Raw genomic sequence first — 15000 nt, forward strand, 5'->3', positions numbered from 1 at the left:
GCGTGTGTGTGTGTGTGTGTGTGCGTGTGTGTGTGTGTGTGTGTGTGTGTGTGTGTGTGTGTGTGTGTGTGTGTGCGTGTGTGAGTTTAGTGGTTAAATTTAAATTCTGAAAAAAAAACAACATATAGACACACATATATTTGAATTAAGAATTTATTGTTTGCAAAAGGAATATATACAAGTATAAAGTTGATAATTGTAAATTATGAATCAGTTTCAAAACGAAAAATAAACAAGATCCACTTGAGTGTACGATCGTTTCGGAAACGGCATACATTTTATTAAATTGACAATAAAAATTGACAATAAACATTGACAATAATTGACAAAACATTATTTTTTAACATAATCTCCTCATCGGCACAAAAAAGAGGGGGAGAAGTGTTAGAAACCAAAATAAAACTAGCATTTTTGTAGTAAGTAAGGCGGATAGTCCTTATTGATTTTCATTACAAAATTTGTTTGAAAGTACGCCAGTGCATATATGCGCATGTTGAATTTTGGCAACGAATGTTTGAAACCATTACATGCTACATCAATTAGGGGTGTAGGATAAGTAAACTCTTTATACCATAGTATTTCGAAGCCTAATGCTTCTCATCAGAAATGGAAAGAAGATGCTAGATTACATGTTGGTGATGCGCCGTCTAGTGATAGCTACATTAAGAGCGAAATAATTGGGCGTGAGAGGAAGAGGGTAATACACTGAAACTGTTGGGGGAGGGAAATAGGAGAATTACAGTGATCTATGCGATAGAGGAGGAAGAGAGCTGATGTTTCAAATGAAGATAGGTGAATTCCACGTATGGTAGGTGATAAAGAATTGATCTTAATCTTTTACCCCCTCCCATATATATATATATATATATATATATATATATATATATAATAATATATATATATATATATATATAATATACTAGCAAAAGTGCCCGTCATTGACTGGGTTCAAAAACAGAGCTATATTAATATTGAGTATAAAGATTAATAGTTGTAAATTATGAATCAGTTTCAAAAGGAAAAATAAACAAAATCAAATTGAGTGTACGATCGTTTCGGAAACGATATTCATTTTATTAAAATTGACAATAAAAATTGACAATAAGCATTGGCAATAATTGACAAAGACTTTTTTTCAAATATAATCTCCTCATTAGCACAAAAGAGGGGGGGAGAAGTTTAAGACACCGAAATAAAACTAGCATTGTCCTGGAAATATCTAAAAACATAAGAAAGAAGTTGTAACTTTTATGTTGATAATTAAAATTTAAAAAAAATTAGGAGAAAATTAAAAATTGAAAACAAAACATCCATTAAATACCTTGATGAGTTTCATTGAAAAATTTGTTTTAAAGTTCCTCAGTATCTTGGTCACGAATGATTGAAATAATCATTTATTTATTTATTTATTTATTTTAAATATAAAAACGCTCGGTCAATGAGATGTTAAATTGTCTTATTAGTGGGCGCTAATTTTAAAATCCAAGGGAGATAACTGTTATTTTTTGAAAAATAAAATTTTTAAAAAAATTTTAATAATCTAATGGAGATAACTTTAAATTGGTATTTAATATGCTTGTAATTATTTTAATGATAAATTATTCATTTATTGTAATGGTAATAGTTATGATAATAAAAATATAATGATATTAATAATATATATAAAAATAATGATGATGATAATAATAATAGTAATAATAGTAATAAAAATAGTATTAATGTTAGCAAAATAAGTAAACTAAATAATACTAATTATATTAATAATATTATTAATAATAATAATTTTAACGATAATGATCACGTCATCATTGAACCTTGTTTTTAAAAATATTTCCTCAAAATCATATGACCCACTCACCCTGCAAAAAAAATATTTTTGTTTTTTTGCTTTTTAACCTTTCCTTTGCAGTTATTACTTGTAAAAAAAAAATAGATAACGCATAAATTAAGGTGGTCGGGGTTTTTTTTTTTTTTCGTTTTTTTTTTTGTTTGTTTGTTTTTTTTTTTTTTTTGTTTTTTGTTTTTTGTTTTTCATTTCTACATTTTACATTTATTCATTTTTCTATTTTCTTTTACGTAGCCTTGTTATAACTTTATTAGCTACGCTCGGCATAATCCGGATATTGACATCATCTTCCGGTCGAAGCCGAACGAACACTGAGATAGGTCTGGTTCACAATATGAGCCTATACCTTGATATTTACAAAATGGTAAAATTTAGAAGTTACATTTTTTTTTATTTCAACCCTAGGTACTTGAAAAAATATTACGAGCCTAGACACTTTAAAATATTACGGCTGGATTCATAATTAACGTTATTTATTTCTATTTGTTTCGCTTTTATATACAGCGCTTCCAGTATTTTAAGTTTTTTTTTAATATTAGGATCATTATATAGAATTTTAGTATTGTCTACCATGATTTTCTGAAATCATGTATGTTTTTTTTGTTTTTTTTACAAGGTGGTTACTACTTATCAAGGCCCGGAAGCCACTCGAGGGTAAGGGTTATTGCGTTTACAGTACGTTAGTGTTGGAATTTGATAAAGCGTCTTACTTAAGGGGGCGGTTCATAAGGAATTTGTTTATGTTGGATTCAAAGACATCCAGGTTGTAGTCCGGTGGGAAGCAGGCAAACGGAACAGAGTTTCACGGCGTGCACTTCTAAGAAAGAAGCTTTGTTCATGCAATCTACATTTTATTTTTGGCACAGATAAAGACTGGGGAAAATTTTTGACAGTGGTTTCAGCTAGACGGCTGTTTATCGTAAAAGATTGGCGAGAGAGACCAGGGATTGGAGCTCAGGCGAGCACTTGCCATGAAAGTAAGGATAAAACAAAGACAGGCTCACAACGTCTCTCCTGTGGGAGAGAGGTTGCAGGGAAGAGAAAAGGGCATCCCTCACTAAGCCACGAAATCTATTTTGTACTCTGTCAAGGCAGGATAGGCTGTATTTAGTAGCTCATGCCCAGATGTGGCAACAGTACTCCATTCCTGGACGTACTTGGCTTTTATATAGATAGAGAATTGCATCAGTGAGATACCTTCTGGAGCAGTAGAAGGATACTACCATTTTTCCAGCTACCTTGGCCACAGACTTGATGTACGTGTTCCATTTCAGGTTATGAGTAAAGGTCAAGCCCAGAAGCTTATCAAAACATGGGGCTTCCCCTAGAAGAGAGCCATCCATTTCAATTGATGCCAGATGGGGATCAGAGCATTGATGATGTAAAGATAGGAGCTTGGTTTTCGATGCATTAAAAGTAACCAGCCACCTCTTCCCCCACTGAACCACGCGCTCGAGATCAGAGAAGAGAGAATCAGAGAGAGCTTTGTCATTTACGGCATTTATGTGGGCAACCATGTTTTTTGTTTTGTTTTTTTAGGGTTTTTTTTCGCATCGAATCAGATTAAGAAATATGAAGTGTAAATCTTCGCACAAGTTTTCATAGAAATATATTACATTTTTACTCCCGAGCAACGCCGTGTAATCTTGCTAATATAACAAAAAGAAAAACGTAGAAAATAGTCTTTTTAACATCATTAAAGAATTCGCATCAACCAAAAAATATGTACAAAAATTCAGAGCAGAACTAAGTATTGAATTTTTTTTTTTTTTTTTTACCTTATTTATTCGAGAGTTCCATTATCCTCTTTATAAATTTTAGTAAAATGATTTCAAGGAGCGAAATTCATTAGTCGGAAGGGTCGGCGTTCGTATAGTATAATCGGCCTCAAATTGGGTGGAGACGCGCGCGTATGATATTAGTATTTTCCAAAGCTTCTTTCACGTCCATGACAAGAGAAAAAGAAGAAAGAGTCGCAAAGATTACGTTGTACGTCTTTAAAAGAGTGACACCATTTTTATGAAGCGCATGATTTTTTCCCATCCATTTCGCTTTTCTCCCGAGTGCTAGACAGAAACCTTCTAAGAATGGTTTTCATTTGAAATAATGCGTTTCATCTTAACGCTGTTTTCCTCTTCTTCTTCTTCTTCTTCTTCTTCTTCTTCTTCTTCTTATTATTATTATTATTATTATTATTATTATTATTATTATTATTATTATTCTTTTCGCAGACAAATTTCTTTGGCAGCGTTGATGCTTATGAAAACAATTCCACGGATAAGTCGCCATCGCTTCCTTTGCAAGACAAGACTAAAATAAGAAGAACAGTAAAAGAAACTGCTTAAATATTTATGCAAATATATCCGAGTTTTCAGCGATAAATGTTTGGTTGAACACAATTGTTGTTATCTGTTGTTTAGTTTCGTTTTTCCTCTACAAACCCTTTACCCACGAAAGAGACGTTGCTTCTCTCTCTCTCTCTCTCTCTCTCTCATTTCTTTCTTTCTCTCTCTCACTCTCTCTCTCTCTCTCTCTATATATATATATATATATATATATATATATATATATATAGTCATCCACATACAGTACTGTTTCTCTATATCCCAGCAAATCAATGCGGCTAGACTATCACCCACCCCTAGACAGGGATTGAAACTATACCAACTAGTTAATAGTCGGCAGTTCTAACCCCCGGCCAATGGGATTGGTGCCCGTAAACAACCTCATCAAATGACCATTTATATAGGCATTCGCCCACCGCTTTTACAGTACTCGATCTTTTTTTTACATGGGGTCACCATTTATCAAGGCCCAGAAGCCACTCGGGAATAATGGTTATTGTGTGTACAGTAATCAATGGGATAGTATCGTAGTAATAGTTAGTATTGGGGATTTGATAAAGTGTCATTACTTAAGAGGGCGGTTCATCAGGAATTTGTTTGTGTTGGACTTGAAGACATCCAAGTTGAATTCGGGGGGGGGGACAGAAAAGCAGCAGAGAATTCCACAGCCGTGCAGTTCTAAGAAAGAAGCTTTGTTCATGGAATCTACGTTTTGATTTAGGTACGGATAAAGAGTGGAGAAAATTATTGACAGTGGTTTCAGATAGACGGGTGTTTTTCGTGAAAGATTGGCGGGGGGGGCAGAGAATGGAGCTCAGACGAGCACTTGCCATGGAAATAACGCTAAAACAGAGACAGGCTCACAACGTCTCTTCTGTGGGAGAGAGGCGCCGCTTAAACAGTTTGGTAAGTAGGGGGCAGGTTCTGGTTGTAGCTTTTTTAATACTATAATTGGAATACCGTCAGGGCCAGTTGCTTTACTGGAATCAAGGTTCTTGATTAGCTTGGCAACCTCACGCACAGATATTTTTATGTTACCTAGCGTGTTGTGTGTTGTAGGAGGAAATACGGGGAGTTGATGGCTGTTTGTTTATTTACAAAGAAACAGAGAACTTTACATAACACTAATTAAGTAGTGGATGAAAACATTTTACGACAATGTTCTACCCAAGAATGGGGTCTTAAAATATAGCAATCTACACATAGTATAGTTCCGTTGTATCACAGCTCATTAGTGTAGCATATATATGTGTGTGTGTGTGTGTGTGTGTGTGTGTGTGTGTGTGTGTGTGTGTGTGTGTGTGTGTGTGGCGGCCGAGGTAAACACGTAATGCTGACTCTTCTATTGGATTCCATTTTTCCGACATTAGGTTGTCTTTCTACAAAACATCTATTCGAAACAAATCTTTAACACATATATTTACACAAGAATAGCAAGTGCTAAGTCTCATGACCGAAAGATAAAATGTAAAAAAACGGCTCATTCCATGTCAAATCAACAAAGGGTAAAACCATTTTTCATATTTACTACACTTATAGATCCTCACAAAAAGAATTGAATGACCCCTGTTACGCATCTCAAGGTCAAGGAGTTTCGGAGATATCATCTTGACCTTTTTACAAAAACGTGAAATTTTTGGAAGAAGTGACCAACTTTAAAAGACAATACCTCTGTTATTTGTGGGTGTACAAAATTCATTCATATATCATTATAAAGGATTTGGATAGATCTGCAATTTTATCTCGAAATATTTTCTTTTAAGGTCAAATAAAAAGAGTTTACCTTGACCTGGTCCTTTTACCTGAATTATCTCAAAAAACGATTTTAATTTTTTTAATTTTGACAAAATATTTCTCTATCTTATGACAGCATATATTCCAAATTTCATGATGGGCACTCCACTAGAACTGTGTCAACACACGTTTTATAAAGGTGGGCAAAATTAAAAATGGCGGCACATAGTACCTGCTACTTAAGATGTATAACAGATGTAATTTAATTCCTTTCATGGAGATCTGCAAATGTAGCAAATTTGAAAAAAAAAAATCCGTGTCAGGCATGGTAAATTCACCCCGAAATGAGCCAAATGATAATCAAAATATTTTTATCTTGTGCTGACCATCCTGCAAATAACCATCTTTTCACTGTTTCATCCATTGATTTTTTTGGTGTGTTTGTTTGTTTGTTTTTTGTTTTTTGTTTTTTTGATTTACAATAGGTTCTTTGGCGTCCCTCTTTCTCTTTAGTAAAATTTTCATACAAAAACAAACAAATTTTTAAATTGTTATGGAGATAAACATTTTTATGGTGTTGTCATTTTGAAAGGCGACACGACAGAAACATGTATGCATATATGTAGCCAATGTTTGTATGCATAAACATACTAAAAACAAAAAGCAATAATAGTAATAATCATGATAATAATAATTTATGATACTCCATATACATGCATATATATATATATATATATATATATTTATATATATATATATATATATATATATATATACATATGTACATAACAGTACTTTGTCTGTTTGAAGAATGATCTCCACCAAACTGCTCCGTCAATATTAAGTCTACATACTTGAAACTTGATATATAGAGAGTGTTGGCCTGTGGAACAAATTCGATTTGGTTTTTAGTCAGTAAAAATAGTCGGAAGCGTGAGACAAATTAAAGTGCTGTTCTGTGCATGCGTAAATATATATATTTATATGTAAAAGTCAATTACATTTTGACGTTTTTCTTATCCATCAAGCGATAGCTCAAGCCTTAACGAAGAAGATTGGAGAGCTATATATTTTTGGTTTCGATTCTAGCTGATGGCACTAAGTCATTTTTAAATCACTACTATGTATTGGGTACAATATACTGATCGATAGACAATAAACTCTATAATAATACGAAATCTACATTAATTAAAATATATTTAAGCATATTTTACGAATAGGCTATGCCAGGCGGCCACTATTATATATTGGGTACAATATATTAATTATAGATAATTTGCTCCATCATAATAAATACGAAATCTACTTGAATTAAAATATCAAATTTCAGTATATTTTACCATCGGGTGGTCTGCTAGTAGTAATAGTAGTAGTAATAGTAGTAGTAGTAGTAGTAGTAGTAGTTGTAGTTGTAGTAGTAGTAGTAGTAGTAATAGTAGTAGTAGTAGTAACGTACACTTTATGCATTCATGATTTTTCGTCTATGAATGTTCGAATCAAATCAAAGTAGATAAAAGCGAGATCGTCTCTATACATACCGTAAACACGTATGTAAATTAAATGGACAAACGATGATCTTCTCTTTATAAAAATAGTAAATATTAGTAGTAGGAGGAGGAGGAGGAGGAGGAGGAGAAAGAGGAGGGGGAGGAGGAGGAGGAACAATTCCAAAAACTTTGAAAAAAGATTGGCAGAAATTGAAATCAGAGGAAATGCTGGAAAAAATACAACGAATAAGAATAATGAAAATACTTGAAATATCAAAGAAAACCCTTGAATGCGGAGACCAATACACATTAGCCACATGCGCGGGCAAGCCAAACTGCAGCAGAGGCAAAACATGTAGAAGCGTTGTATGGAAACAAAAACACTGAAGCTGCATATCTCTAAGGTTTCGATCCCCCACCTGCTCCCATCGCCTCATCACCGCTCCCTCCCCCCTCAAAAAAAAAAGAAAAGTGATGCCAAATAGCCAAGAAGAGTAAAGGAGGATGGAAAGACCGAGGAGAGAGCACTGACCAGACCTCCGCTGAACAAGTGCGGATAGAACTAGGACCTTGTGGCGGCGTATTGTCACTCAAATACCAGTGGAGACCAATGGCCGCTGCCAACGAGAAATCAATGGTAAGTGGCTGTTACACTATACTTTTGTAATTCATAAAAATAAAACTGGAAAGAAAGAAATAAACTCCGGGTCTAATTATTTCCTTTTCAACAAAAGCATTTATTACCGTTAGACTCATGTCTCGACACCATTTAAAAATCTCCTGTTGCCACATGTCAATCTAGCCTGATACGTTTCTCTTTCTTCTAACCACATGCTCGCTACAGCCGGACCATTCTCGTCTTCAACCTTACACGTCCAGTTTCTTCAACGCGACTTTTCTTCTCCCTACCATCTGATGCATTTTTCTCCCTTTTTCTTTATCTTCTCATGCACACTTCCTAATTAGCATATGTGCTTTTTAGCTACTGCTGCTCTTGCTGCTGCTAATATCGTCGAAAGCCAGCAATTCTTCACTGCTGCTGATATTTACCCATGCGCTCATATGCATTATCTTACACAAAGACTATATGGCAGGCGGTAATGATGAAAGCTGAAATCTTGAAAAAAAAAACTCTCGAATTCGAAAACAAACAAATATAAACTACATATACTAATTAGCCACATGTAAACTGCAACAGAAGAAAAACAGATAAAGAACATCTTAAGAACCAATGGAATTGAAACTGCAAAAAAAACTATAAACTTTGCTCCCCACCCCAATAAAAAATAGCATCAGCCTCGGCTGATGCCACACAAAATAGGCGTGAAGGGTCAAAGATGATTGAAAGAGCGACGAAGACAATCACTAACCAGACCTCCACTGAATGAGTGCGAAGAGAATTAGTAACTTGTGAAGGCTTATTGTCAGCAAAATTTTAGTGAAGAGGAATGATCATTGCAACAAAATAATTTTCAAACGGCTGTTGTGATAAAGCAATCATTTGTAAAAGTTATAGAAAAAGGTTGGAAAGTCCGGTTGATTTATTGTATATCTAAACTACAGGACGTACCTGTAATTATTATAGGTGTGTAGTCTCTGATGATGGTCTCTGTGAGGACTACTAGTGAGTGCAAATAATAATAATAAGTTTATCAATTCATGGGCGGTTGCTGTAATTCGATACGGTGCAGCTTTTGTAGGATGGACTCAGGATGAAATTTTAAAAAAAAAAACTGGATAAAGACACACGAAAACTGTTAGTCAAGTATGAAGCACTTTACCCAATTCTAATGTGCTCAAGCTGTATATCACAAGGAAGAAATGACTGATTGCGATTGAAGAATGTGTCGGAGATAGTTTAGAAGTGTTCACCACTACTTGGCTTACAGTCATGAAGTGTTGCTCGCAGCAGTGACGAAAGAGGGAGAGCTAGATAAAGATTCATTAGAAGATAAGCAGAAGTACAGAGAAAGAATCAATTCAGAAAATTTGTCTGAGTTGGTAAGAATGAAACTTTATGGTCAGTTTGAACAAGATACTAAAGCACAAAAATGTCAGAACACGTGGATTTTTTTGTGAAAAGGTGACTTGAAAAGAGAAACAGAAAATCTTATATTTGCTGATCATGTAATGAGGAACTAAATAAAAATGCAATAAATGAAAACATCGATGTAAAAGAATGGTTCTGATAAGTGCAGGTTGTGTGGTATATCTTTGAAATAGTGTCACACATTGTTAGTGCGTGTTCTATACTTGCTCAAAAAAAGTACAAACGTTACCATGACAAAGTTAGTACAAATTAATTAATTGATAATAATAATGATAATAAAATAATAAGAAGAATAATAATGATACTAAAAATAAAATAAGAATAATAATAAAATAATAATAATGATAAAATAATAATAATAATGATGATAAAAGATTAAATAAGAATAAGAATAATAAAATATGAATATAATAATAATAATAATAATAATAATAATAATAATAATAATAATAATAATAATAATAAAATTATAATAAAAAAATAATAAAAAAGAAAAAAGAGGAACCCCTTTTTTGTTTCCTTGTTGGCAAAGACGGGTCGAAATGCTGTATATATATATATATATATATATATATATATATATATATATATATATATATGTGTGTGTGTGTGTGTGTGTGTGTGTGTGTGTGTGTGTGTGTGTGTGCTAGCAAAGAGCTGTGACTTCCATCCGTATCTCTACACTCTAACTGACCGACGACTAGACATTAACTTTAACACGAGTCCTAATAGAGATGATTTTAACACGTGTGAGGCACCGAAACTCTCTAAAAGAATGGAACAAAATGTGAGTTTGTCTTTTTTTTTAAGTTAATTATTACTTCGAATTTATTTCGGGAAGCAGTCTCTATTGCGATATAAATGTATAATTCTGTCTGTCCATTCAAATTTGACAAATCCTCTAACATGAATGCGAAAAGTGGGCAGGTGGGCGACTGACGAATAACTTAGCTGAACGTTGCTCCGAACTTTTAACCGGAAGCAGTGCTTTTCGCGATGTCAACGTGGAAAGTGTAGAACGAGGAAATTAAATACTACCACAGCATCAGGGGAAATAGCCTTCCTCGACTTCTTCCCATCCAACAATTCTAGCGACTAACCAGTATGGTGTAAGGTAGACCTATCATCAAACGCCTTCTTTCATAGCATTTTACTAAGTAGAATACCTAGTTGAAATTTTTATTTAGTTTTATATATATATATAAATAATTTTTTTTCTATTTCTTTATTTTATTTTTTATTTATTTGTTTTGGTTTTTCTTTTTATCTTCTGCTTATGCCTTACATGTAGGTGTGATAGTGCACGATAACTCCTGTATACATGGGAGCCAAACACTATACCTGCGTCAGAACCACAGGTTAAAACATTCTGGGCTCGGTGTTGCCACAAACACCAAAATATGAAAAATGTCAAGTACAAATAATTCAAACCATGGGACCCAGAAGAAAGATCTGGGTGTCATGATCGGCAGGTGCTCCTTCGGTGGCCAGCATGGGTTGTCATCCTGCGAATGTTGGCCAACTTCTTAATTTCAGAAACTCAAATAACATGGACGCTGAACAGGTAAGCATAATCTCTAATTTCAGGGAACAAAATGATACCAAACAAACACAGCACAGCCATGATAATCATCAAAACAGAAAAAAAAACGAAGAAAGAAATGGACAACAAAAGAGAATAGACTCGTAATGGAATGCTACTATATAAGTCATCCTAAATATAGATATGGAGGTTATCGGAAACGAATGAAAGAACTATGGGACCTGTCCAGTGAGTACATGTGACAGAACAAAGAATTGCGGACCAAGCAAGACTGGTACTCAAAAAAGGCTGCCTCTCTAAACTAGAACTAGCAGAAATTCAGCGAAAAATAAATGAGGAAACTGAACAAAAAACACTCCCCAATGGAACTGCTCGGAGAAAACCCCCGCAAGTTGAAGCCTCACAAGTAAAAACACCAAAGGCCGAGGACCTACGAAGACCAAAGACTAAAAACGTTGAAACCGAGAACAATGAAACAGAACTAACAGAAAATTAAGCAAATTAAATAAATAAAATAACACAGTTTACGAAAAACAAAACTCCCATCGTTAAAGAACCAAGAGCAGAAGAAATTAAAAACAGAAACTGAGAAGGTTAACAAACTCCTCCCACACATCCCAACAAATCCAATCACAGACTTTAACAACCTCATTTACGCAGGCGCCAAAATGGTAAGTATGAATCTCAAATCAGAAAAACAACTAGGAAAAAGCGGACCGACAAAACCTGGATGGGAAATAAGACTAGAAACCCAAATACAGAAACATAAAAAAGAAACCAAAATGATCAACAGGAAGAAAGCAATGTGGAAAAAAAAGAATATTGGAAATGTAACTGGCAGGGAGAGTCTAAACAAGAAACATTAAGAACTGGACGAAAAAATAAAAGCAAAAGAAGCGAGATTGAGACGGTATAGATATAAATCTGAACAATGCAAACAAAACATAACGTTTGAAACCAACGAACGCCAATTCTACCAAAATATGGACGGTGGACAAACAAAAACAGAACAACCAAATCCGACAGAAACAAAACTCTACTGGAGTAACATGTGGGAAGAGCGACGAGAACACAATAGAAATGCCGAATGGCTGAAAGACATGAAAGAAAAGATACAACAAATCGAAGAAGGAACAGTGATTGAAATCAGCAAGGAAACCCTAAAGAAAACCATAGGAAAAATGGCAAACTGAAGAGTATCAGGGCACGACGGGATACATGCATACTGGTTCAAAAGATTCACAACCTTACACGAAAGGCTAGCCCAAAACCTTAGAAGATGTATACAGAAAGCAAACATGCCAGACTGGATGACAAAAGGTAGAACCACACTGCTACAGAAGGACACGAAGAAAGGAACCGTCCCTAGCAACTATCAGTCAATCACGTTCTTACCAACTATGTGGAAGATACTGACAGCACAACTGAGGGAACAAATCTACCACTCCCTGAATAACCGTGGACTCATCCCCGAGGAGCAGAAAGGATGCCAAAAAGGAAAAAGAGGAACACATGATCTGCTATATGTTGATCAAAAGATCCTAAAGGAGGTAAAAAGGAAGAGGAAAACTTTAGTCATGGCATGGATCGACTACAAAAAAAGCGTACGACAGGATCCCCCAAGCATGGATAATAGAATGCCTAAAAATGTATAAAATGCCAAGCGGGATCACCAATGTAATAGAAAATGCAATGAAAACATGGAGACTGGAATTGACAGCCGATGGACAACACATAACAGAAATTAACATACAAAGAGGCATCTTCCAAGGAGACTCACTATCACCACTACTGTTCATCATAGCCATGATGCCCTTAAATAGTATTCTGAGAAAGTGCCAGGAGGAAAAAATGAATCACCTGATGTACATGGACGATCTGAAACTCTTTGCAAGGACCGAAAAGGAGCTAGAAACACTAATTAACACTACCAGGATCTTCAGCCAAGATATCCAAATGGAATTTGGAATGGAAAAGTGCGCACTGCTAGTTATAAAAAAGGGAAAACTGGAAACGACAGAAGGCATGGAACTACCCAACCAAACAGAAATGAGGGCACTGGGGGAACAAGATGACTATAAATACTTGGAAATTCTGGAAGCGGACACAATCAGAGCAACAGAAATGAAAGAGAAAATTGGAAAGGAATACCTCAGGAGAACAAGAAAACTCCTGGAAACTAAATTATATAGCAAAAACCTAATAAAAGGTATAAATACATGGGCAGTATCACTAGTGAGATACTCTGGACCGTTTAGAGGATGGACAAAAGAAGAACTGAGACAGCTCGACTAGAAAACCAGGAAACTCATGACCATGCATAATGCACTATACCCAAAGGACGATATTGACAGACTCTACGTGAAAAGGAAAGACGGCGGGAGAGGACTGATCTGTATAGAAGACTGTGTGAAGGACACAAAATAAGAACTAGAAAAATACATAATGCAAAACACTGAAAGGATAATTATGGCAGCGAGAGACACGGAGAAAACCAACAAAACAGAAAACAGAGAGACAAAAGACAAAACGAGAAAAGAGAAATGGGAAGAGAAACAGCTCCACGGAAGATTCATAAGAATTAGAAAAGATGAGAATAACGAAAACACCTGGACATGGATGCGAAAACGGCATATAAACCGAGAAACTGGATCCCTAATAACTGCAGCACAAGATAACTCGATAAGAACCAACCATATCAAAGCAAGGATCGATAAAACACAAGAAAACGGCAAATGCAGACTCTGTGGACAAAGAGACGAAACGATAAACCATATAGTAAGCGAATGCAGCAAACTGGCCCAAAAGGAATACGAAAACATGCTTGACCAAGTGGGGAGGGTGGTACACTGGGAATTGTGCAAACGTCTGCATTTTGAGCATACAGATAAATGGTACAAGCATAAACCCGCAACAACACTCGAAAACGAGAACCACAAAATCCTATGGGGCATGGACATACAGACGGACAAACCCATCCAAGCAAGAAGACCAGATGTCGTAATAATTAAAAAGAAAGAGAAATCCTGTCAAATCGTAGACTTTGCAGTTCCAGCTGACCACAGGGTGAGTATGAAAGAAAAAGAGAAACGAAGCAAATACACAGAACTAGCCAGAGAGTTAAAAGGGACGATAATAGTAGGAGCACTAGGAACAATCCCGAAAACCCTGGAAAAAAGAATGGCAGAAATTGAAACCAGAGGAATAGCTGCAAAAATACAACGCCTAACGATAAGGAAAACGGTTGAAATATTAAGGAAAACCCTTGAATGCTGAGAATAACACAAGACAATATAACGAAGAAGCGTTACAGGGAATGAAGAACACCGAAGCTGCAGATCTACATGCTCTACTCCCCCCTCTCAATCATGCATTTCTCCATTATTTCACCACCGTCTCCCCCCCCCCCAAAAAAAGTGATACCAAAGAGCCGAGAAGGGTCAAGGAGGATGGAAAGACCGAGGAGGGAGCACTGGCCAGACCTCCGCTGGACAAGTGCGAAGAGAACTGGGATCTTGGGGAGGCTTAGTGCCACTCAAATTCCAGTATAAACCAAAGGCCACTGCCAGCGAGAAATCAATGGTAAGAGGCTGTTGCGATGATGCAAATCTATTTGCAAATGCTATCGAAGGAGGGGGAGAGAGCTGGACGACTGGGAAGACTTGTTGTCACTCAGCTTCCAGAGAACACTACAGGTCTCCAATCAGATTGTTTGCTGACTTGTGTGAAAGCTCCATGTGAGCCGATAATAATAATAATAATAATAATAATAATAATAATAATAATAATAATAATAATAATAACGCAATAATCGTTGATATAGCAGTGCCAGTTTGGTCAATTTGTTGGTTGGAGACGCAAAATACAAAAGGACAAAATAACTTTGGAGGCATGCTCCTTCAACGACATCTCAGTTCTAACACAATCTTTTACACTTTTCAATCCTCTCCCACACACTTTCCTCTTTTGATACAGCCTTGCTACGCTACTTCGAA

This window comes from Euprymna scolopes, chromosome 32, assembly GCF_053919585.1.
Source record: "Euprymna scolopes isolate OS-2025 chromosome 32, ASM5391958v1, whole genome shotgun sequence".
Lineage (NCBI taxonomy): Eukaryota > Metazoa > Mollusca > Cephalopoda > Sepiida > Sepiolidae > Euprymna > Euprymna scolopes.